Here is a 24,187-nt window from a genome sequence, read left to right as displayed (position 1 = left end):
GTTGACAATCGGGTAGCTTTCCGCTCGGCAGTTTTCGGATGTGGCTCGGCTCTACAAGACTCGGGTTGCTATCGGCTCGGGGCAATCGGTAGCTTTCGGTTCGGCAGTTGTCGGGTGGACTTGTCGGTTGTGGTTCGGTAATGCTTCTGGGTGGTTGTCGGCTCGGCGGTTCTCAGGTGTACGACTCCACTCGATGGCATTCGGGTTGCTGTGGGGGAAAGAGGTCGGTAAATATTTAGGAGCTGGCTATGAGCGTTGAGCTTGCTAAGAGCTTGGAGCTTGCTAAGAGCTTGGAGCTTGCTAAGAGTCTGGTGTTTGCTAAGAGACTTGGAGCTTGCTAAGAGACTTGGAGCTTACTAAGAGCTTGGAGCTTGCTAAGAGACTGGAGCTGGCTAAGAGACTTGGAGCTTACTAGGAGCGTGTTCGAATCGTAGCTAACGAGTAACGAGACTGCGGACGAGCCACACGGTAAATATTTAGGAGCTGGCTATGAGCATTGAGCTGGCTATGAGCGTCGAGCTGGCTATGAGCGTTGAGCTTGCTAAGAGCTTGGAGCTTGCTAAGAGTCTGGTGTTTGCTAAGAGACTTGGAGCTTGCTAAGAGACTTGGAGCTTACTAAGAGCTTGGAGCTTGCTAAGAGACTGGAGCTGGCTAAGAGACTTGGAGCTTACTAGGAGCGTGTTCGAATCGTAGCTAACGAGTAACGAGACTGCGGACGAGCCACACGTCTTGTCGTAATTTGTCGGCTGGTGATCGACAAATTTGGTGAATAAAACCAAAATACATATTCGGATAGCTATACGGAGTGAATGAGAATTATTGTGTACCAGTGATTGTAGTTAATTATACCGAAGATAAATTTATCCACTATGCTTACTGTGCAGTTGTAGTTGATGGAAATGAATGCGTGTAGGAGTATATGAAACGGTCACGTTACAATTTATAAGTGTAAATCCCCAAAATTGCACTGAAACTATAATAATTTCGCGCCAAAAATAAGAAAAAATAACTTTTTACTATTTTGTATTATGTATCAAAACCAAAAATGTTATACATTGAGATCACCGACGTAGCCAGGGGGGCCCGGGCCCGATTTGATTTTCGTTCCCATAGGATATTAGCTTATGTTACACATTTTTTTAATTTTGGAGTAAAATTTTAAAATGTTTTAGATTTTTAAAGAAATATGTAAAGTATTTGTGTCAACTACATTGGTTTACTTATTGAAAGTATGAAATAATGAAGAAGTTAGGTTTTTTGAGCAAATTTCTGCATAGTTGTTGGTAAGTGTTGTTTAAGCGTTTAATAGTAATTTTAGGCTGATTCTAAGTGTTGTTGAGTTCAGAACAAGATGTTTACTGGCTTGTAAACAATATCTAGAAAAAAACATTCTTGTGGTCCTTATTCTTTATTATGTTTCAAATTTGCAAAAAAAAGAACTATACCAACCATTTTATATGATAAAACTTCTGTTCCACCGCAGTCTCGTTCGTTGAGATTATTAGAAACTGGTCTCTTGTTACAAATTAGTAAATGTCTATTGTACAAAAAAGGATTTTTCTGTCGCACTTTTATGTTTTGTTCTACCTTTCTAATGTTAATAAAACCAAGATTAATGAGCTTGAGGTCAATATTTATATTTTATTTATTGCATATTATTTCCAATATTTCGAAATTACATTGAATTTCAACTTCAGGGATTTTTTTCTGTCGATTACACTGTGCAACATTTTTAATGTGATCTTGTGCAAACAATTCGAACTGATGATTTTTTGAAAGTACAGACCCAAACGACAAGAAACCTTAGTTGAGTTTTGTTGTGCGAGATCCACCTCGGATTTTATGCCCCCTCTAAACATGGTTAAATATTGAGTTTTTAAAGAAATTCGGCGCTATATCTCTGAAACCAGTGCGAATCTTCTTCTGACCTCTGAAGCGAATTTGTAGATAAGGACAAGAATAAAATATTTGGAGAAATAATGAACTCGAAAAACTGCATTTATTGCTACAATTTCAAAATATATGCAAAAATTCCACAATTTTTATACATTTCGCACCGTATCTCCACAACCGTCAATTTTTTCTGAATATTTTCTTTTGGAAAAATAAATATATGTAATACACAACTCTTCAGAACATGTCATTGTTGTAAAATGCCTCTATGGTGTTGTTTTCAGTACACTTTTCAACGACGATTTAATAAAAATATCAATAATGTAGTGAAATCCGAAATGCGAGAATAAACTTTTGGTGTGAACTGTGTTTGAAATACGTGTTGTAAAAGATATGATGCAAAATACTGCTGAAACAACATGAAGTAAGCATTTTAGAGTTTCAGAATGTTGTAAATAGTTGTTGAGAACTTTATTTGGAAGATTTTTGCAAAAGGTTACTTGGTTCAACTCCCAATAGTTTAGCCCATACTGACCAGAATTTCAGCAGTTATTTAAAATTTTCTATATTTTATAGATTTTGATGCCGTAGATGGAGTTTTTCTTATGTTCGTTTTTCAGAAGATAAGTTCCACTAGTACAGGGCTACAATATTGATACAATAAGACAGCAAGGCCAAATTCCTATACGTTTCTGAGATAAAAGCCTGGTAAATGCAAAAACGTGTAGATTTAGCCCGGTTTAGATGAGGTCTTAAAATCCGAACTGGATCTGACAGGACAAAACCCTACTAGGGTTTTTGTAGTCTAAATATGTATTTTTAAAAAATTCATACTGGAAGTTGTTTGCTATGTATTAGGAGATTTTCAGAATTGTGCAGCCATTTTCGGACGTATGAACTTGGCGACAAAATGTGGATTATATAATTGATCACAAGTGTTGCGGAGAAGGTACCTGAAGAAATGGACCGGACCGACATAGTTCATTTTGGAAGTAGATTTTATTTTGGAAGTCATTCCTTTTAAAAGATTTTGCTCCCACCAGTCATTTCAGTTCGTCCCAGAATATTTTTCAGTTTTTTTTTCAGGAAATATGGACTTGCCCACGAAAAACACAATACCGTTCTAAACACAAGGAATACCTTCAGTAAACATTTCTAAGGATCCTTGAACAGACCTTAAACTGAATTTAACAACTATTTTGATGGTTTTTGAAGGATGTACCGCAGTATAAGGTTCGAAAGTTGGCGTGCGCACCAGTCACTACACATGACGGCCGTAGGTGTTCTTTCCAGCTTTCGGGCCATTTTTTCTGAAAGTATGGACTTGCCCCTGAAAAACTTGTACAGTAGTAATAGTGGCCCCGAGAACGCTTGTTGCAAAAAAGGAAAGCGTTTCCAGAGAGGTCTTTTTATTTATTAATTTATTTATATCATATTTTTACTTATAACTAAATTATTAGCAAAAAGGAAGTGAAGCCATGACTACTTAGGTCTTCAGCTTACACTTATCCACTTATTTATTGTCGAGAGAGGTCTTAGACTGCACATTTCTGAAAATTTTTGAAATACTCTGTGGAAGGTTAACGAAAGAATGGATTGATATGGTCCATCTTCGAAGTTGATCAAAATTTGGACAAAATAAAACGAAGGCCAAATTTTGGACCGATCTGTTCGAGAATCATCGTGTCCTCCACCAAGACGGACGAACATAGCTAAGTCGACTTCAAGTTTTCTGAAACAGATTTCTTCCAAACACACTTTGGCCCTAAAACCATTATTTCGATGAGGTTTATTTTGACTACAGGCTGAGAGTATAAAAAATGTAGATTGGAAAACATTTTGTTCATGAATTTTTGCTAAAAATATGTATACATGTATTGATCTTGGATTGCACGCCAGAATTTCATTTTAAAAGAATTCAAGATTGGTTGCCAGAGTTTTCCTAGTTCCTGGTCAATTTATGAGAAGATCCACGATCGGAAACCAGTATTTCTATAAGAGAAGTCCGACGATTGGACGCCAAAATAGTCTATTTACATGCACGATCGGGCAATAGAATTCGTCATTTACATACCCGCGATTAGGTGCTAGAATTTCATGATTGATAGACTCACTATTGCTCAGAATACTTTTTTATCAAGAAAACCACTATCGGCCTTCAGAAATTCTTTGTGATAAGATCTACGACTGGACACCAAAGTATCTTTAGGGAAATAACGATAGTTGGTTTGGACAATAAAAACGATTGGACACCTGAACTTCCGAAATTGTAAAATTGACCTTACTCTGGAAAATTGAAGCCTGAAAAAGGGGGAAATTGGCCAAGAAATCTTACGCCATTTTAATTAAAAAATAGTAATGAAAATAATTTCCTCAGTAAAATTGGCCTAAAATAAAGTTTAAATCATTGCTAAATAATAAATTTTCGCTAACATTAACTTTACAAATTTTGGTCAGGTGGGCCCTCCCCCCCCCCCCGCGAAGTGAAATCCTGGCTACGTCCCTGATTGAGATCATGGGGAGTGCCCAACTCCATAATATAAAATTAGAAATGCCAATTAAAGTCATCTGAATTATGAAGCAAGTAAAAAAAGTTAAGTTCGGCCGAACCCTTTTTACACCCTCCACCATAAAATTTTTTTTCGACCTCATGCCTAAATTATCTAATCTAAAAACTGTGTTCAGCTAGGTGAGAGGTACCACCTACGGGGGGGGGGGGCAATTTTTGTTGGAAAAGTTTTTTTAACTGCAGGGAACCTCCTAAGTCAAATTATGGGTAGTTCCGCCAAACAACCCTCAAAATAAAATACCGAAATTCGAGACGTACCGCTACATGGGAGCTATACCAAAACATGCACCTATGTAGACGGTTTTTAATGAGGATGTTTCGTGACCACAGAGAACTTCAAGGGCCAAATTACAGCTAGTTCGGTTAAAAATTGTTGCTACAATCCTTAAAATAACGAAAATCGGGAGGTACCGTTATACGGGGACTTTACCCAAATTAGAAGCTACCCTGACGATTTTTAGTGGAGACGTTTCGCGGCCACTCAGAACCTCAAATGTCAAATTACAGCCAGTTCGGTTGAAAAATGTACCTAACATCCTCAAAATACTGAAAATCGGGAGGTATCGTTATATAGGGGGCTATACCAAAACAATGACTTATGTTGACGATTTTTGGTGGAGAAGTTTCGTGACCGCTGAGAACCTCAAATGTCAAATTACAGCTATTTAGTTAAAAATTGTAGCTAAAATCCCCAAAATACCGAAAATCGGGAGGTACCGTTATATGGGGCCTATACCAAAAAAATGACCTATGTAGACGATTTTTGGTAGAGAAGTTTCGTGACCGCTGAGAACCTCAAATGCCAAATTAAAACTGGTTCAGTTAAAAATTGTAGCTAAAATCCTCGAAATACTGAAAATCGGGAATTACCGTTATATGGGGGATATACCAAAATATGGACCGATGTTGACGATTTTTGGTGGAGAACTTGCGTGGACGCTGAGATCCTTTAATGTCAAATTATGGCTAGTTCAGCTAAAATCCTCAAAATACCGAAAATCAGAACGTACCGGGAGCTATACCAACCCGTGGACCTATATTGACAATATTTAGTGAGGAAGTTTCTTTACCACTGAGAACCTCAAGTATCAATTACATCTAGTTCGGTTAAAAATTGTAGCTAAAATCCTCTAAATACCGAATATCGGGAGATACCGTTATATGGGAGCTATACCAAAACGAGGACCTATGTTGACGATTTTTAGTGAAGTTTCTTGACCACTGAGAACCTCAAGTTTCAAATTACAGCTGGTTCGGTTAAAAATTTTTGCTAAAATCCTCAAAATACCTGAAATCGGGCGGTACCGTTATATGGGGGTCATAATACCATGCTGGGGGCTATAACAAAACATGGACCTATGACCACAATTTTGGAATATAAGTTTGATGATCACTAGAAAATCTAAATGTCAATGTAGCTAATTCGGTTTGAAAATGTGACTAAAACGTCAAAATATCTGAAATCGGACGGTACCGTTATATGGGGGCTATAACAAAACGAGGCCCGATATAGCCCATCATCGAACTTGACCTGCATGCAAACAAAAGACGCATCCTCCCAAAATTCCAGAGTCCTATCTCCATTTTTGTGGATGCTTAAGTGATTACCACATGCATAGATCTACTCAGAATTTTACCCTGATCAAGAATATATATATACTTTATAGGGTCATAACTTATTACTTCAATGCGTTACAAACGGAAAAACAAACTTAATATACCCTCCACACTATGGCGGAGGGTATAAAAAGCAGTGGTATTCAGAAGAGTGTGCCTCAAGTTGACGGACAATTCCTTGGGTTCTGTCTAACCAAATTGTATCAGTAATAAGAAGTGTTGCGGCTATTAATCTTTATGTGGCGTCCTTGGAAGCTGTTTGTCGATAAGAAAAAGATTAACTAGTAATTGGCTGCGCCATTGATCTAGTTGAGCCTTAGCTTACTAGGAGGAATGTACAAGCATATTTCGCAAAACGAATAATGAATCAAATATATTAATACAGTATTTAAAACAGTCTGAACAATTCTGTTCCCATTTTTTTCACGGAGAATGAATGATCCGACGCCTAAAATCTGGTATTGTTTTCTTTTGGGTGAACGAACGCGTTGCACATCCTAATACTTAACATCTGTTCAAATTTGTTATTAAATATTACTCATACGTTCCAATAAGGCACAATTTTGACCTCTAGGGATAATACACAGTCACACATGCATACATATTTATGTACATATGTATGTTTGTAGGCCCCATACTGACTTTGCCGCATTAGAAATAGTTTTATTCGAGCATTTATTAGGCTACTATTTAGCCATTTGCAACACTTGCAAAATATTGAAAAACAATAAATATAACGGTACATGTGGCAAGCACACACACTCACACACATAAACTGTCGAATATAAAATAAAAAAAAACTGGAAACGAAAGAAAAAAAAATTAAATGAACTGAACAAATGTGCATGCGAAATAAACATACAAACCAAAAAACAAGGAAATGGAAACAGTACCAGAAACACATTAAGCCAAACAACAACAACAGCAACACTGACACAAAAACTGCGACGACGACACTGACACCACAAAACATGCCTGAAGAAACAAAGAAACGTGATGGCGTTTTCCTTTAATTTGGTTGGCGTCACATATGTCACACGTAAATATCCTTTACTTATTGCCCCACAACGGGAAAAACTTAAACAAACTCACGTTTCTCGCGTACACACATGCATACACATACAAATGACAATGCTAGGCTTACACACAACAACAAACAGCTGCCGCAGCAGTAAAACATACTAGCCATATTAATGAGGACACTAACAAAGCGAATACTAATGTTAAAACAAAACTGAAACAAAAAGGACGAAGAAACAAAATATGAAAGTAAAAATACGGCCATTTAATGCAGAGAAGGGAAAAACAAAACAAGTGATGAAGAAAACTTTCACCATTGTTGGGGAAATTCACCATGTGAGAATGAATGACAGAGAAGAGATAAAGGCTTTTGAGAGAACAACTTTTTGAGAGAACATTAAATCCGAACAATAAAATTGAGAACGTGTACAATTTTGATTTGATTTTTCTTCTCTAACACGTGCTAGCCAACTGCCACTACTGACACGCTTTTCTGGTTTGTGTTGTTGTTTTGCTATTTTATTTGTTTTTGCTTCTCTATTTGACCGTCAGTAGTACAAGTTGTTTTACATTGCCCTTTAGTATTTTTTTTACTTCAACCAATGTTAACAACTTTTCAAAAAGTAATTAGAATTGAATTTTTATATAGCGTGTTTGGGGCATTGAATTAATGAAATATATGAATGAAGTCTGGCGAAAAAATATATGGGAGCTATATGCAGTTCTACACCGATTCTCATCAAGGTGTAGGCCATAAATAAAACATAAACTGCGTCCAGGGCCACATTAATGCCATTAATATAATTAACAATATCTGCCAAGGACAATACTACTTATTTTACTCATTACAAAGTATTGAGAAACGATTACAAAGAAGTTTACGAGTTCGACAATCAGAGCCGGTAAACAATCACAATAAAAATACGATGAATTTTGATGTGAAGATGTAACCACTTAATAAACACTTGATGTTCTAACGATGGGTGCGTTCAACTGCAAAGCAGAAGGTCGGATGTTCTATTCCGGCAATGAACAAACTAAAAACGAGTAGCGTACAAAGGGAACAAAAAGTTGTTTTTAATTTATTTGTCGAAATTAGGTTATGTGACGTAGGGGATGAATGATACCAAGCAACGATCTTGACCGGCTTTAACACGGCAAAGCCCAGGATTTATCTTGGTCCCTCTTTCATCTCAAGTGGACACTGACCTCCCCGTGGTGTCACCTGGGGAACTGCCTTTAACACCCGTTAAAGGTAGTGAGCTAACATGTGCCGCGCGCACCCATAAGAACGTTAAAAACTTGGGTTTGGGCGTCGGGTTAGTAACCCTCCCCTAGAAAAAACATCCTACTATGAAAAAACAAAAGAAAAGAAAAACAAACCCCTCTAAAGTTGACGAACCCCGCAAACGTTTTAAGGACCATGATCTGCGAATCTGCACCTGGAATGTTCGCACTCTTTATAGAGAAGGTGCAGTCTTCGCATTGGCAGACGTACTTGAAAAGTACAAGGCCAATATTACTGCCATACAGGAAATACGATGGATTGGGAAAGGCGTCACAACAACACCTAAAGGTGACGCACTGTATTATAGCTGCCATGACGTAAAGCATGAGTTTGGTTGCGGATTCGTAGTTAGTCGGAGACTAAAACATCTGGTATCCAGCTTCACCCCAGTGAATGAAAGACTTGCTGCAATTCGAATAAAAGCTAAATTCTTCAACATCATCTTTATTTGCGCTCATGCTCCCACTGAAGAAAAGGACGAACAGACCAAAGATATATTTTACGAGTGCTTAGAAGAAACATATGACCGTTGCCCTGCCCATGACATTAAAATCATTCTAGGCGATTTTAATGCCAAAATTGGAAAGGAGAATATCTTTGGCCCAATAGTCGGGAAATTCAGTCTCCACAGTGAAACATCTGACAATGGTATGAGGCTGATAGACTTGGCAGCTGCAAAAAACATGGTAGTTAGCAGTACCAGATTTAATCATCTCGATATTCATAAGTGCACCTGGCTGTTGTGATAGATGGAAGACATTCATCCAGCGTGTTTGATGTACGATCGTTCCGAGGCGCAAACATTGATTCGGACCACTACCTTGTTGCAGCAAAGGTACGTACCCGTCTAAACGTTGCAAATAAAGCACGAACAGACACAACGCGGAAGTTGGACATCGATAGGCTGCAAACACAACAGATAGCCACAGCATATTCCACTCAACTAGCCCAATTACTTAACGCGAGCACTCCTTGTCCCGATAACATAACAACACAATGGCAACATATTGCCCACTCCATGCAAACAGCCGCAAAATCCATACTTGGATTCCAGAGACCTCCACAAAGGAATTCATGGTATGACCAGGAGTGTCGTGCTGCTACCGAAGAGAAAAATGCGGCATATAGAGCTACTTTACAATCAGTAGCAACGCGTAGCGCACGAGAGAGATATCGGGAGAAAAGGAGAGAAGAGAAACGTCTTTTACGCAAGAAAAAGAGAGAAATGGAAAAGCGGGAGTGTGAAAAAATCGAGATGTACAGGAGCCAGAATGAAGTCCGAAAATTCTACCAAAGAGTGAAGCATCAAACAGATGGCTTTGGTACAGGCACATCCTTCTGTAGAGACCAGCAAGGTAATCTGGTAACAGATACAGATAGCGTGCTCAGGATATGGAAGGAACATTTCTCCAATCTGCTGGTATCCAATAGTAGCGAAGACGATGATACCACAGATCCAATTCCTGAAGATGGTATAGAATGTATACCGCCCGGCCAAGATGAGGTAAAAAGAGCAATCAACCGGCTGAAGAATAATAAAGCAGCAGGAACCGATGGCTTACCAGCCGAGCTGTTTAAAACCGGAGGCGACGCGCTGATAAGGTGTATGCGTCAGCTAGTTAGCACCATCTGGCAGGAAGAACGCGTACCCGACGATTGGAACCTGAGTATCCTATGTCCCGTCCACAAGAAAGGAGATAAGACTGTATGCTCAAACTATAGGGGCATAAGTCTTCTCCCTATTGCCTATAAGATAGTGTCAGGGATATTGTGCGAACGACTAAAGCCAATGGTCAACGAAATAATTGGACCATACCAATGTGGCTTTAGACCTGGCAAGTCCACCATTGACCAGATATTTACCCTGCGGCAAATCCTAGAAAAGACCCCAGAGATGCAGATCGACACATTTCATCTTTTTGTCGATTATAAAGCAGCATTCGACAGTCCCCTCCGATCAAAGGTATTCCACGCAATGTCTGAATTTGGTGTCCCCGCAAAGCTCATCCGGCTTTGTAAGATGACATTATCTGATACTAGGTCCTCAGTTAAAATTGGAAAGAACCTCTCCGAAGAATTTTGTACCAAAAGAGGTTTCAGACAAGGAGACAGCCTTTCGTGTGATCTTTTCAACATTTAGCTGGAAAAGGTAATACGAGATGCAAATGTCAAAAGAAATGGCACAATTTACACCAATAGCCACATGTTATGCCTATGCTGATGACATAGACATCATGGGACGATCAGTAAAGGAAGTAACTGATACCTTTTTGAAGGTCGAAGCAGAATCTGCGCAAGTGGGTCTGGCGGTAAACGGCGAAAATACCAAATTGATGGCGTCGACGCGCAAAGCGTCCATAGAGCTCGGACCAACCGTGGAAGTTGGTACCTACAATTTTGAGGTAGTTAAAGACTTCGTCTACCTCGGCACTGCCATAAACACAACAAACAACATCAGTTGTGAAATAAGAAGAAGAATTGTATTGGCCAACAGATGCTACTATGGATTAAGTAAGCAATTTAAAAACAAAGCCACATCTCGTCAAACAAAAATAACACTATACAAAACGCTGATACTACCCGTGCTAATGTATGGCTCCGAAGCATGGGTACTTGCGCAAGCAGATAAGGTAGTGCTTGGTGTGTTTGAGAGGAAAATTCTTCGAAAGATCTACGGGCCGATTTGCGTTGACGGTGAATATCGACGTCGTATGAACCACGAGCTATATAAGCTATACAAAGAAATGAATATAGTTAAACGTATCGAGATGCAACGATTGCGTTGGCTAGGCCATATCATGAGAATGAGCGATGATGAACCCGCTAAAAAGGCGTATGAATACATGCCCCATGGCGGTGCACGCAGAATCGGCAGGCCTAAGCTTCGATGGAGCAAACAAGTGGATGAAGAAATGGAAAGGCGCGGTATTCCAAAAAGTCAAGCGAAAAACAGAGAGGAATGGAGATCTTTTCTTAGTTCGGTCTATGGAACAAATGTTCTGTAATGGGCCAACTAAGTAAGTAAGTAAGTAGGTTGTGCGACATGATCTTGTTCAAATAATGTTTAGTTACCGACATTATTATGATAACTCTGGTGTACTGTTCCTTTCATGATGTTTATTCCTTATTCTTAGCTTTGTTGGTTATTTTAATTTTATGATATTGTCCCATTGACAAAAATAGTATATCAAAGCGTCAAAAACCTGGTATGGAGGTAATTTTCGCGATTTAATATTTAAAAAAAAAAAAAATTGTAGTGGGATTCGAATGATTACTATTTTTCTTATTTTTTTTTTTTTAATTTGTCAATACAATTTTTCTTTTATACTATTTTCAAACATATGTTATTTCGAAAAAAATCTAAAATTGCGTTATTAACATTTGTCTTGTTGTTTCATTTAGGAATTTATCCTAAACATCTTAAAAACTGCATAATTTTTTCGATTTTGAAAACGGATTAGCAATTATTGTACCAGCCGCACAATAAAGAAACTAAATTGATGATCAAATAAATACAGCTCCGAAATTAAATGACTGGGCATCAGAGTAGAATAATCTACCAAATATTAAAGTCATATTATTTCAGAAGATGTTTATTTATTATTTTATTATTTATCCAAGCCCACTGTGCATTTGTTTTCTATTTTTTATACCCTCAGCATTTATGCTAACGAGGGTATATGAAGAAAAGACAAAATTTTTTAGTTTTCCACAAAAAAAAAATTAAAAAATTTTTTTTAAGCTACATGAATGATTTTTGGTACATAGATTGGGAAAAAAATCCCATTCTGAAATCTGTTCGAGATACTAATTTTGGTTGTTGCGCGCAAAAGTTATGGCGGTTTCAATTCTGATAAAAAGAAAAAAATCTTTAAAAGACTCTAATCATTATATTGAGAAGCTCTCTTAATTAGGGGCTCCCTACATACTATATGGTTACGGAGGTTCCATAACCTTAGTGAAAAAGTTGTACATTTTCGCGGAAATTAGGAAAGCATTCAAAACAATTGGTAGTTTACAACTTGTTCTAATAAAATTCAAGCTGTTTATGCATCTGAAAAATATATAAAAAATATGTACGTAATCTAAACATTGCGAAAATTCAAATGAAACCAAAACTATACAAATCCGTTTAGCGGTTTGCATATTATAGCAAAAAACAAAAAATATATTGAGGAAATTTATAAAATTTTTGTAAGAGAAAATATTTATTAAAATTTATTTTGTGAGTTAGTTGAACAAAATGTAAGAGAAATAGTTCGGAGCTTTTCTTCTATTTTAGTTAAATTCCACTCAATAAATCACATTTTTTATTCTAATCACTTCTCGAAAACACGCTAACATCTAGCAGAAGATATGGATATCTTTCAAATAAATGTTGGGTTCCTTTAAATGGGGTATAATCTTGAAATAAAATTGTATCGGGTAATGTTCATTTTGAAATGCGTGTAAATCGCGAAATCCTCAAAATCACTTGATGCGCATGCGGTTTACCAATACAGCGAATTCTTCTCTTTTAATTTGTACACATTTGCCAGGATTTACTTTGGCCGCTAAGATGTAGCATCGTCTGCAGTTTAGTGTGCAACAAACTGTATTACGCTTATATTTTGCACAAAGTGCATACACTTTTTATGCGCATCCGATTTCACTATCAACCGTGAAAAAATACATCGATCTAAACATATTTCAATAAAATCCATCAAGAACCGTGGATGTAGCATCACACAGTATTTTTTGGATAAATCGGAGACAGCTCCCATGCCACTAAATTTTTCAAACCGCTGTTTTCGCACAAACGCGAGTGATGATTCACTTTCTTCATTGAAATGGAAACGATCCACATAAAACGCGAATTAGTCAGCGGTATTTTGAAAAACATTTTTCGCAAATTTTTCAATTTTTGCAGTAGCCATTTCCGCCGTTCTAGTAGGTGGATTTTTACGATCTGTGATTCATATGATCCGGATCGTCGAAAAACTAAAATATCGCGGGGTACCAGCACACTCAAAACGATATTGTAAATACTGTACCCAAAAAATAGGTTTTTTAGAAAAAATATCGCACTAAATATTGGCCTTTGGCAGTAGATTACTCTGCTTCTGTCTGGGCTACATACTTAATATACATATCAGATTATGCGAAATCGCGAGTTCTTTAGTCCTGTAATTGGTTTTTCGAAATATCCGAATGCGCGTCCCAGTTACATAAAAAATACAAAAAACACCTGAAATCCGGCTTCAAAATGTCAGCATCCATAAATGGTGGATGCAGTGGAAATTTTGGAAAGTGATACATTAGAAGTGTAATCTTCATTTTGTATTCTCCAACTTTTACTTTGGACAGATGTCCGTCATTTGAATGGTTTAATCAGAAATCGAATAGCAATGTAAAAAACCTGTTTAGATTCAACGTTTTTTACCTGTGGTTTTTCCTTTACGCGGTCGTAACTACCACGTAAATTAATTTTTTTTGCTAAATTTTTGAGCTTTGTACAAAAACATCTAAATTAATCCAGCAATAGTCATAGTTACTGGCAAACTACAATAGTTCGCGTATTATAATAGTGCAAACCTTGGCTTCATGGAAACTAAAAAATTTTGACTTTTCCTCATATACACTTTCATACGGGCAAAATGTGCCTCATGCAAATATTGGTTTTAGACCCCAAGTATGTTTGGACGAAATGTGTTTCAGACAATTTGGAGTCTTAGCAATGTCCGTCCGTCTGTCTGTCTGGCTGGTGCGCACGATAACTCTCGAACGGATCAACCGATTCGGTCAAAATGTTGGCTTTCGTAATATTTTGTCCACACTTAATTTAAGTTCGAAGATGGTTTATATCGGTCCACTCCTTCCGATACCTCCCGCACAAAAGTTCGAAAATGTTCGGAAAATTTTTGCGCACGATAACTCTTGAAGGGAGTAACCGATGCAAGCAAAATTAGGATGGTCCATACTTTGCACATCGTGAAATTTTTACCAGACTTAGATGAGGTTCCAATAAGGAGTCAATCGGTCCACTCCTTCGGGTACCTTCCACACAAAATTTCGGAAAAGTTCAGTTTAGGACCTGCTCTCGAATCGCTTTGATTTTTGTTAACGTCTTGTATTCACCGCCCCACACGACGGAACAAGTTTTATCTGGGGCAAGTCCATACTTCATGAGATAATAACCTGAAAGGTACAAAAAACATCTATCACACCGTGTGTAGTGGTTGGAGCGCAAGATAACTCTCGAACGGATCTGCCGATTTGGTCCAAAATTTGACCCTTTGTCCAAATTTCGCTTAAGTTTGAAGATAGGTCATATCGGTACACTCCTTTAGGTACCTCCCCCACAAAAGTTCAAAAATGTTCGGAAAAATTGTGCGCACGATAATTCTTGAAGGGAGTGACCGATGTGGTCCATACATTACACACCCTAATATATCTACCAGATTTATATCAGTTTTGAATATGGATTTTTTTGTCCACAGCTTTGCGTACCTCCCACACAAAATTTCGGATAAGTTCACTATAAGACCTGCTCTCGAATCACTTTTATTTCTGTTGAAGCAACATGCACGCTGCCTCATTTACGACGGTAAAAGTTTTTTCAGTGGCAATAAAAAACTGCCCGAAAGGTGTAAAACCCCATAGCACCATATGTAGTCGCTGGAGAGCACTATAACTCTCAAACTGATCTACCGATTTGGTCCAAAATTTAGCTTGCGTCATATTTTGTCCAAAGTTAGTCTCAGATCGAAGATGGGCAACAACTTCCGGTACTTCCCCCTCAATATTTAAACATTTTCACTAAAAATGTAAAATGGAATGCACGATGTCTCTTGAACGGGGCAACAATTTGTTCAAAACTTTGGATCTCCTAATATGTTGTCTAAATTTAGTTTAACTTCCAAAATGACCGATATCGATTTCCTGGTCCAAAATTTATGCGATGATCCACTGAAATTACTAGACTATCAAAAACAAGATCAACTTTTGTAATGGACTATGTCGGTCCATTCCTTTAAGTACCTCCTCCGCAATACTCTTGAATTTTTATCCTAATCCACATTTTTGTCTGCAAGTTCAAATGTCCAAAAAGGGCCACAAAATTCTGAAAAGACCCTAAATACATTCGATCTGTCCGTAGACGATAGTTTATATTCAGATAAGCTTTTTTACTTGTTATTAAAACTTTATAAATAAAAATCAAATGTCGTTCGTTAGTAATGGCATCAGTTGAGAACGGCTGGACCGATTTGTATAATTCGTAGGTTTCGTATCTTTTACCATTTTTGAGATATAGGAGTTCAAATTGGAACAATGCACTGACTGTATCGCCTCCTTATAAAACGCCCTAACTAACTTTAAATAAAAACCGCTTACACCTGGGAACTTTTTTCGGATTCTGAAACAGCAATGTTCATAGATGAGAAAATACTGAGTGTGAAAAGATGCCTTTTTAGCGAAAAACCGAACTCTTTAAGTGTCTAGTATTCTCATATGAATGAGAATCACACTCACTTTTCGGCTTTCCAAAGAAACATCAAAATTAAAATATTTTGCAACATGTCAGCACGTATCAATTAAGAATTCTTCGAATTCTGTGAGTTGAAAAGGAACACCAACACAGTTGCCTGTGAGGTTGTTGTTGGAATTTTGTTTTTATTTTTAAACAAATCTCCCCGACGCGTGCCATTCGTTGTTTTTTGTTTGTTTTGTTTTGGTTGAAGTTTCAATCTCATTTGATTGTTTTTAAGTCTACAGTGTTACCCCCAATGGCTTAAACTTCATCATTACTCTCTATTACAGAGAGTAATGTTTTTCAAAACGAACTGACAGTGTGGCAAAATTTTACTGATCGCTACCAATATCATGATTTCATCCCGGCGAAGGGAATTATCAATTGCATTGACATGTTGCAAAATATTTTGATTTTGGTGTTTCTTTGGAAAGCCGAAAAGTGAGTGTGATTCTCATTCATATGAGAATACTAGACACTTAAAGAGTTCGGTTTTTCGCTAAAAAGGCATCATTTCACACTCAGTATTTTCTCATCTATGAACATTGCTGTTTCAGAATCCGAAAAAAGTTCCCAGGTGTAAGCGGTTTTTATTTAAAGTAAGTTAGGGCGTTTTATAAGGAGGCGATACAGTCAGTGCATTGGCCCCGCCCGACTTTGATCCTTTCCTTACTGGTTTTTTCAAATGGAATTGTAAAGATAATTTGGTTTTTAACATATCTGCACAGGCTAGGTCCTCGAACTGCCTATTCAGCCACCATGTTATACCTAGCCTCTTCCGATACACTTTTAGCATTATGTCATCTGACACTATTGCAAAGAGTAGTGATGATAATGTACAGCCTTGACGTACACCAACGTTTGTTTTGAATGGGGTACTACTACGTGTCCCATTATGTAGTACTTGCATGTCGACATTGAAGTATATAGCCTTTATTATAGCTATTAACTTCTTTCAGTATACCCCGTTTTTCTAGCGATTTCCATATTGCGTCGCTTTTAATCGGGTGCAATGCCTTTTTAAAGTCGACAAATAGCAGGTATAACGAGTTCACAATTCCACTGACTGTCCAATAATTATGCTTAGCGTGTTTGATGGGTCTAGGCAGCTGCGGTGTAATTGAAAGACAGCCTATTCACATCTAATGTTGACTTCGATGATAGGTAGTCCCGCCAGTATTACTGGTTGCTAGTATTTCATATAAGCTTTTAAGCAGTGTGATTACTCTTCAGTTTTCAGTGTGATTACTCTTCATCTTTTTTAAGCCTTTTGTCCACCCTGCGACCACAAGTTCGTCGCTCCAAAATTTGGACGTGTAGAAGTGGATGATGTTGGCCGTTACTTCAATGTAGGCTAAGAGTAGTTCCTCTCCGGCAGGTTTATTTTTTTAAGTCTAGCAATAGCTAACATTACTTCCTCTTTAGTTGAGGCTTCAGCATTAACTTCCTCGTTTATTTCTATGTTAATCGTCAGTATTAGTAAGTCCTTCAAAATATTCTCTCCAGTTGAGATTCTGGAGTTGTCAGTAGAGTTCCATCCCTGTCCCGCACAGGTTAATGTGTATTTTGTTCCTTATTGTTGATTTTATTTTTAAGTAAATGCAGTTTTCTTGTGGTGTTTGCGCCCGTAACGGCTTCTGCTTCTTTTGCCAAATTTCTTATACACTCTTCATATCGCTCACTTACTCAAAGAGTGACACATCTCAAAAAATCCAGTTTCGAGAAAAAACGCGTTTTAAGTTGGCGATTGAAATTTGACTTCCCAACTTAAAAAGATTATTACACAAAAACTAAAATAACTACTTGGACCATATTTTGCAAACAGCTAGCCAGATATCAGTGGAAAATTTCTGTGCAAGAACAAGCATGATTTGAAGAGTTTTAGTGTTTCATAAACTCAAAAAACGTTTGTGTTGATTAATGCGAAACTCGTAGTAAATGAGCTGTAACTCGTCGAGTTTTAGAGATATCAGCATGAAAATTTGACACAAGATAAAGTCGAAGTCGTAGAAAAAGTAACTAAGAAAGAAAAAGTAGCTAACTAAGGAAACACATTTTTGAGTTATGCCACTCTTTGGGTAAATGAGCGATATACTTGCTCTTAACTTTCCTTGCCGAACGCTTGACAGATTTTGCAATCGTGTTATATTGAGTTTTTTTTTAACTGTCCTCGTTCCCCCAGATTCCAGGTTTCTTCGCTTATCCATGGTTTTCTGTGGGACTTTTGGAAGGGGTCCAAGTGTTTCCAATGCAAGTACGTTTATTAAAGCTCCGATTTCTTCCCATGTTTGTGGTAAGCTATTTAGAATACGTTCCTTCATTTTTGTGATGAATTCAGTTGATGTTTCCGGCCGTTTCAGTTTGCCAGTGTCCCAGGTTCGAATGTATGCTATATTACTCTTTCGGGTATACCATACCCAAAATTTCTAAATTGTTCGCAAAACTGCTGTATGTTTTAGTTTTTCGTGGTTGATGGATCGCTGAACATCACCATTTAAGGAAATTTGTAAATATATCGTTTTTCTTGATCGGGGACGCAACCACCGTTGTCTCGAAAATTAATTTGCAAGCCGATGCACTCATAAGTTTAGCAAATATAGAGATTATAAAACAATAGGCCCCCGAAATTCGTCTACAAATATGTATATAGCATTTTGGACCACGGGACATTACTGAACATTTTCTGAAAATTGCTTTAAATTAGATTCAGTAGTTTTGGAAAAATAACGTGTTGAAAAGAGTGGGCCAGGTAATCAGTTTTGAAGATATAACACATTTAAAAAAGTGGCCCGTTATTGTGGCTCCAAATGTGTACCTAGGGTACACACAACCCCATTGCTTCCCAAAATTAATGATGAAACCGATATAATTATAAGGTTGGCTTATACATACATATATAGTTTAAAAGAAAGGCGTGGGGAAGCTACCCCTCCGAAATTCATAAAATCTACAAATTTGATGGAAATCGGTTCAGTAGTATTGGAGATATAACATATTTCAAAAAAAAACGTCTTTAGGACCCAAAATAGTACCTTGATTGTAGATTAATCTGTAATTACATGCGTAATTTTTGCATAAATATCTTTTTTAAAAATATCGCGTAGGGAGGTACTCCCCTTCTCTGAAATTCAATAAAATGTTTAGCATGTTATCGGGGGCCATCCTTGTACATTCCCTGACAATTTCAGGAAAATCGGTTCTGTAGTTTTTGCAGAAAAATTTTGAATTGAAAATTGAAAAAAGTGGACGTGTTAAAAATTTCATTCTATGACGCCATTTGATTTTTATTCATACAGATATAACGTTTTTTTTAATATGGCAAAGTATCCCGCCCCCTTCTAAATTCAAGAAAATATTCATCTTATTTTTACCGTAGGCCATCTCTGTACATTCCCTGATAATTTCAGGAAAATCGGTTCAGTAATTTTGTAGATGCAACATATTTTAAAAAGTGGGCGTGGTCAAGCCTTTGGGTCCTAAAAAAGTGGGTAAGGTCGGAGACACAACCACAACTGTCTCCCAAATTAATTTCCAAACCGATACATTCGTAATTATTATAAATATAGCATTTTTAAAGAAATATGGTATGGGGGAAGTAACCCTCCGAAATTCAACAAAACTTATAGCCTATTTTAAACTGGGGTCATCCCTGTACATTCCCTTACAATTTCAGAAAAATCGGTTCAGTAGTTTTTGTAAAAAAGAAAAAAATGGAAAATGGTGGGCGTGGTCATATTGTCTTTGCATAAAAACCTTAGTCAGGTTATGGCGAACGTTTCACAAAAATAATTATCCAAATCGGTCCAGCCGTTCTCAACAGATGCCATTACCAACGAACGACATTTGATTTTTATTTGTAAAGATTGAAATATATTATTTAAAATAAAGCGCCACATTGACAACACTCTTTTCGATAATTTTCCCACTGTTGCTTTTGTTGTTGGACAACATATTTGTTGTTTTTGTTACTTGTGACGATTGCAGTTTTCCACTTTGCTCTTGTTGTTGCCGTTGCCGTTCTTTGATGCTCTAACGGAAGGGGGTTTTGGGTGGATTAGGTCAACATTTCATGTGCGTGGTGTTTGTTTGGATGGTTGGTTGCTTGACTTGGGTGTTTTGTCGTCGTCGTCTTTTTCCCAGAGAGCTTTTCATTGCGAATTGTATGAAAATGCGGCGGCTGTCGTCTGAGGTTTTTGTTATTTTATTTTTTTGTCTTCGGTCCTCTATTTATCACTCACTATTAATCTGAGAAAATATATATGCACGACGTATGTATGGATGTATGTAAGTGGATGGCAAACGAGAGAGAGAATATTTTCCGTATGACTGTGCATGCCATTGGATTGGCTGGCTGACTGGAAGGCTGCTGGCTCTGAGTGTGTTTACGTTGTGAGTTTCGTATTTTTCGTTAAGTGTTTTTGCTTTGCCATAGGTTTTCGGCACCAAAAAGTTTTGCTTCATTGCGGTGTTACGTGTTACGTGTATCAGACGCCACGGCGGCGTCATTTCTCACAAAATAAAGGATTTCTTTGGTTTTTTATTTTTCAAAATAACCACTTAACAAAAAAAGTAAAAAAAAAATAAATAAATAAAAATTCTAAACAACGGAAACGGTGATTTGAGAAAACGACAAAGTAAAAAAAAACGTAAAATAATATTCAAATTTATATTATAGCTGTGGAGAAAAAGTGGCGACAAAAGTGTAATGTGATGAAATGGCCAAGAAATGCCAATGAGAAGAAAGCAAGGATTAAAAATCATTTACTAAAGTGAGAAAATTGCAAAGAAAAATCATCAACCAAGTGCAAAGGGGAGAAAGAAAAGTTCAAATAATCGATTTCAATACACAGTGTTTAAACCAAAAGAAAAATAACAACAACAACTCAACACAAGTCCCTTAAAAAATTCTCACTCCATACAACCGAGTTCTTTGCTTCAATCCGATTAAAAAAATATAATTCCAGATAGCTGTAAAAAATAATCACAAATCGTGGAATGGTAAAAAATGAAAACAAGGAACCACTTGGTACTAAATTTCAAACAAACAAAAAATCCGCAACAACAACAAAAATCAATTTTGTTACGTTATGCGTTTAGGAAAAAGTTGTTGTTGGTGGCTTTGCTTATTCATTTGTGTGTTGTTATTTTTTTTCTACCTTTTCTTTACTGCTGTCATTTAATAGAATATATAGATATGAGTGTTCACATGTACATACAATGGGTATGTGTGCGTGTAAGTGCGGTTGTCTTTCACAAATACTACTACTCTTCTGTTGGTCCCCTACGATCAAAATGTCTTGTTTTCATTTTTAGTATTTTTTTGTTGTGATTGTATTGTGCTGCTATTTCAGTAAGTATGGATTTATATGCAAGTGAGCGGCCCCTTTTGTTGGTGTGTGTGTGTGTGAAGAATAAACATCAAGCCTCACGATTTGTTTTTGCAAAGATTTTGTCGGCTGTTATTTCACTTATCCAAAAGTTTTGTTATTCTAAAATTGTCTAAATTGGCAGAGATAAACAATAAAAAAATGAAGCAGTGGAAAATACTATAGACAGCTAGTCTGGTCATAAGATAAGTTTGGAGATTGATGTTAATTTGTATTGACAAAAAAACAAGAATATGTTTTTTCACAATAAATAATGGTTATTTAACTTAAAATAGCTTCTTATGGAATTTCAGCATTCTGAAAATATTATATGAAAAATATTTTCATGAAAACGAATTTGTTCGAAATTATGTTCTTGAATGTGAAATCTAATTTTTTTTTTTGCGAAATAGGAGTTAGTTCTTAAGTTTTCTCAAATTTATGGGGTGGACCCGATAACATTGTAAACTTCTTGAGAAAATTACACAATTTTAATTTCTATTTCACAACAAAAAAATTTTAATATAGTCAAAATTTCAGAAATAAATAAAAAATATTAATACCATACACCATTGACTACAAAAGCATCAGTCATCATTTTTGCCAACAGGGATATTATAATTGTTCCACAAAATATTATAATTGATCCACAAACATCCCAGAAAGCACAAGGTAGACTTCTCCCATATCAATGACTACACTCCGATTCATATTATCTCAATGATATTGTAGCTACTGTTTATAGCCGAGTCCGAATGGCGCACAGTGGTTCAGAATCGTTTTATAGTGGACAAAATTCGGTAACTTTATTTTTATAATTTAAATACGGTCAAATTCAGTCCAATAATTTACTGTTCTTCATCATCTAAATCTTCCTGTATAATAAAAATGGTCAAACTCCAATAATTAAATTAAAAAAATACAATTCAAAAATATATAAAAATACAAAAAAGGAACTAAAAATATATAAAAAACTTTTTTTTTTCAAAAAATTTAAAATTTAGAAAAAACCCTCCTTGGTATTTCGTGATACCCTCATATAAAAATGCATATACTAAACAAGTAAAAAAGCTTTAAGTTCGGCCGGGTCTAACTTTTCATACACTCCAATATCAAATATTCTGAACTAAAACGGAATAATTATTTTCTTTCCTATCCACAATTTTAGGCGGAGATATTTTGTGATTACTGATACCTAAATAATACCATAACAAGTATAAAAGTATCAGTCGACTTGGCCAACAGAGATATATCCTCAGCATGTGTATATTAAAGCAATTTTTTCCCAAAAAACGTATGTATTTAGAGGGTTTTAAAAATGTTGGGCGTATGAAACGACAAAAATGTTGATTAGGATTAAAGAGCAAAAGTTTTGCGGAGGAAATACTTAAAGGAATGGATCGACATTGACCATTATGGAAGTGGATCTCCAGGCACTACATATGGTGCCATACGGGGTTTTTACAACCTTCGGGCTGTTTGCTCAAGAAGTATGGATTTGCCCCTAAAAAAACTTTTACCATCGTAATTGAGGCAGCGAATGCAAGTTGCTTCAACAAAAATCAAAGCGATTCGATAGAGGTCTTAAAGTGAACTTATCCGAAATTTTTTTGGAAGGTACTGGATTAAGTGGACAAATATAGTCCATATTTGGACCTGATCTATATCTGGTAGATATATTAGGATGTGTAAAGTATGGACCAATTCGGCCACTCCCTTCAAAAGTTACCGTACGAACAATTTTGAAATTTTGTGGGGGAGGTACCTGAAGGAGTGGACCGATATGGCTTATCTTCGAACTTAAACTATGTTTGGACAAATTATTACTAAGGCCAAATTTTGGACCCAATCGGCAGATCCTTTCGAGAGTTATCTTGCGCTCCAACCACCTTACACGATGTCATAAGGGTTTTGTGCATCTTTCAGGCTATTTTCTCAGGAAGTATGGACTTGCCCCTGATGAAACTTGTACCGTCGTATGGGGGGCAGTGAATACAAGTTTCTAAAACAAATATTAAAGCGATTCGAGAGCAGGTCCTTAACTCAACTTATCTGAAATTTTGTGTGGGAGGTACCCGAAGGAGTGGACCGATTGAGTCTATATTGTCTGGTAGACATTTCACGAGTTGCAAATTATGGACCGAATCGGTTAATTCCTTCAAGAGTTATCGTACGTACAAATTTTCCGAACATTTACGAACTTTTGTGGGGGGAGGTATCGGAAGGAGTGGACCGATATAGCCCATCTTCGAACTTAAACTAAGTTTGGACAAAATATAACGAAAGCCAAATGTTGGACCGAATCGGTTGGTCCGAGATTCGAGTGTTATCTTGCGCTCCTGCCAGACAGATAGACAGGCAGACCGACGGATATGGCTAAATCAACTCCAAATTGTCTGAAACGGATTTCGTCCAAACATACTTGGGGTCTAAAACCATTATTTCGATGAGGCACATTTTGCCCGTATGAAAGTGTATATACCCTCGTTAGCATAAATGATGAGGGTATAAAAAATGTATTTAATCGGTCGGGAACCTTATATGGGGCTATATCTAAGTGTGGACCTATGTTATTGGTGGAGAAGTTTTGTGACCGCCGGGAACCTCAAATTTCGAATTGCAGGCCAAAAATTGTAGCTAAAATCCAAAAAACCAAAAACCGGGGAAAAACTGCCGAAAATCGGGAGGTACCGCTATATGGGGGCTATACTAAAACATGGACCTATGTAAGCAGTTTTTAGTGGAGATGTTTTGTGATCACTTGGAACCTCAACTGTTAAATGTAGTTTGACAGTTCGGCCAAAAATTGTAGCTGTAGTTATATGCGGGCTATACCACAACATGGACCTATGTTGACAGTTTTTAGTGGAGATGTTTTTTGATCACTGGGAACCCCAAACGTAAACTTACAGGTAGTTCGGTCA

General features: G+C 36.9%; 1 protein-coding gene and 1 long non-coding RNA gene across 21 annotated transcripts in view; one reads left to right on the top strand and one right to left on the bottom strand.

Annotated features, from left to right (window-relative positions):
• Positions 1 to 24,187, top strand: part of LOC141398634 (voltage-gated potassium channel subunit beta-2-like) — a 726,071-nt gene that overhangs the window by 496,641 nt on the left and 205,243 nt on the right. For 2 of the 20 annotated variants that reach the window (XM_073976112.1, XM_073976105.1), the window contains exon 1: positions 20,220 to 20,923. The exons of 12 other annotated variants lie outside the window; for them this stretch is intronic. The gene's annotated coding sequence lies outside the window, so the exon portion shown is untranslated. Of the gene's footprint in view, positions 1 to 20,219; positions 20,924 to 24,187 lie in introns of those variants that run through there. 6 more of the 20 variants (XM_073976111.1, XM_073976104.1, XM_073976108.1 and 3 more) reach the window with 5 other exon arrangements.
• Positions 20,357 to 22,216, bottom strand: LOC141398637 (uncharacterized). Its single transcript, XR_012411685.1, has 2 exons — positions 22,028 to 22,216; positions 20,357 to 21,943 (listed from the first exon to the last, which is right to left on the bottom strand). It is a non-coding gene; the product is annotated as an uncharacterized lncRNA (long non-coding RNA).

Source organism: Musca autumnalis, unplaced genomic scaffold (assembly GCF_047663935.1).
Source record: "Musca autumnalis isolate F117 unplaced genomic scaffold, ASM4766393v1 scaffold_3, whole genome shotgun sequence".
Classification (NCBI taxonomy): Eukaryota; Metazoa; Arthropoda; class Insecta; order Diptera; family Muscidae; genus Musca; species Musca autumnalis.
The sequence above is the reverse complement of the archived record's forward strand: the minus strand, read 5'-3'. Positions and strand labels throughout refer to the sequence as shown.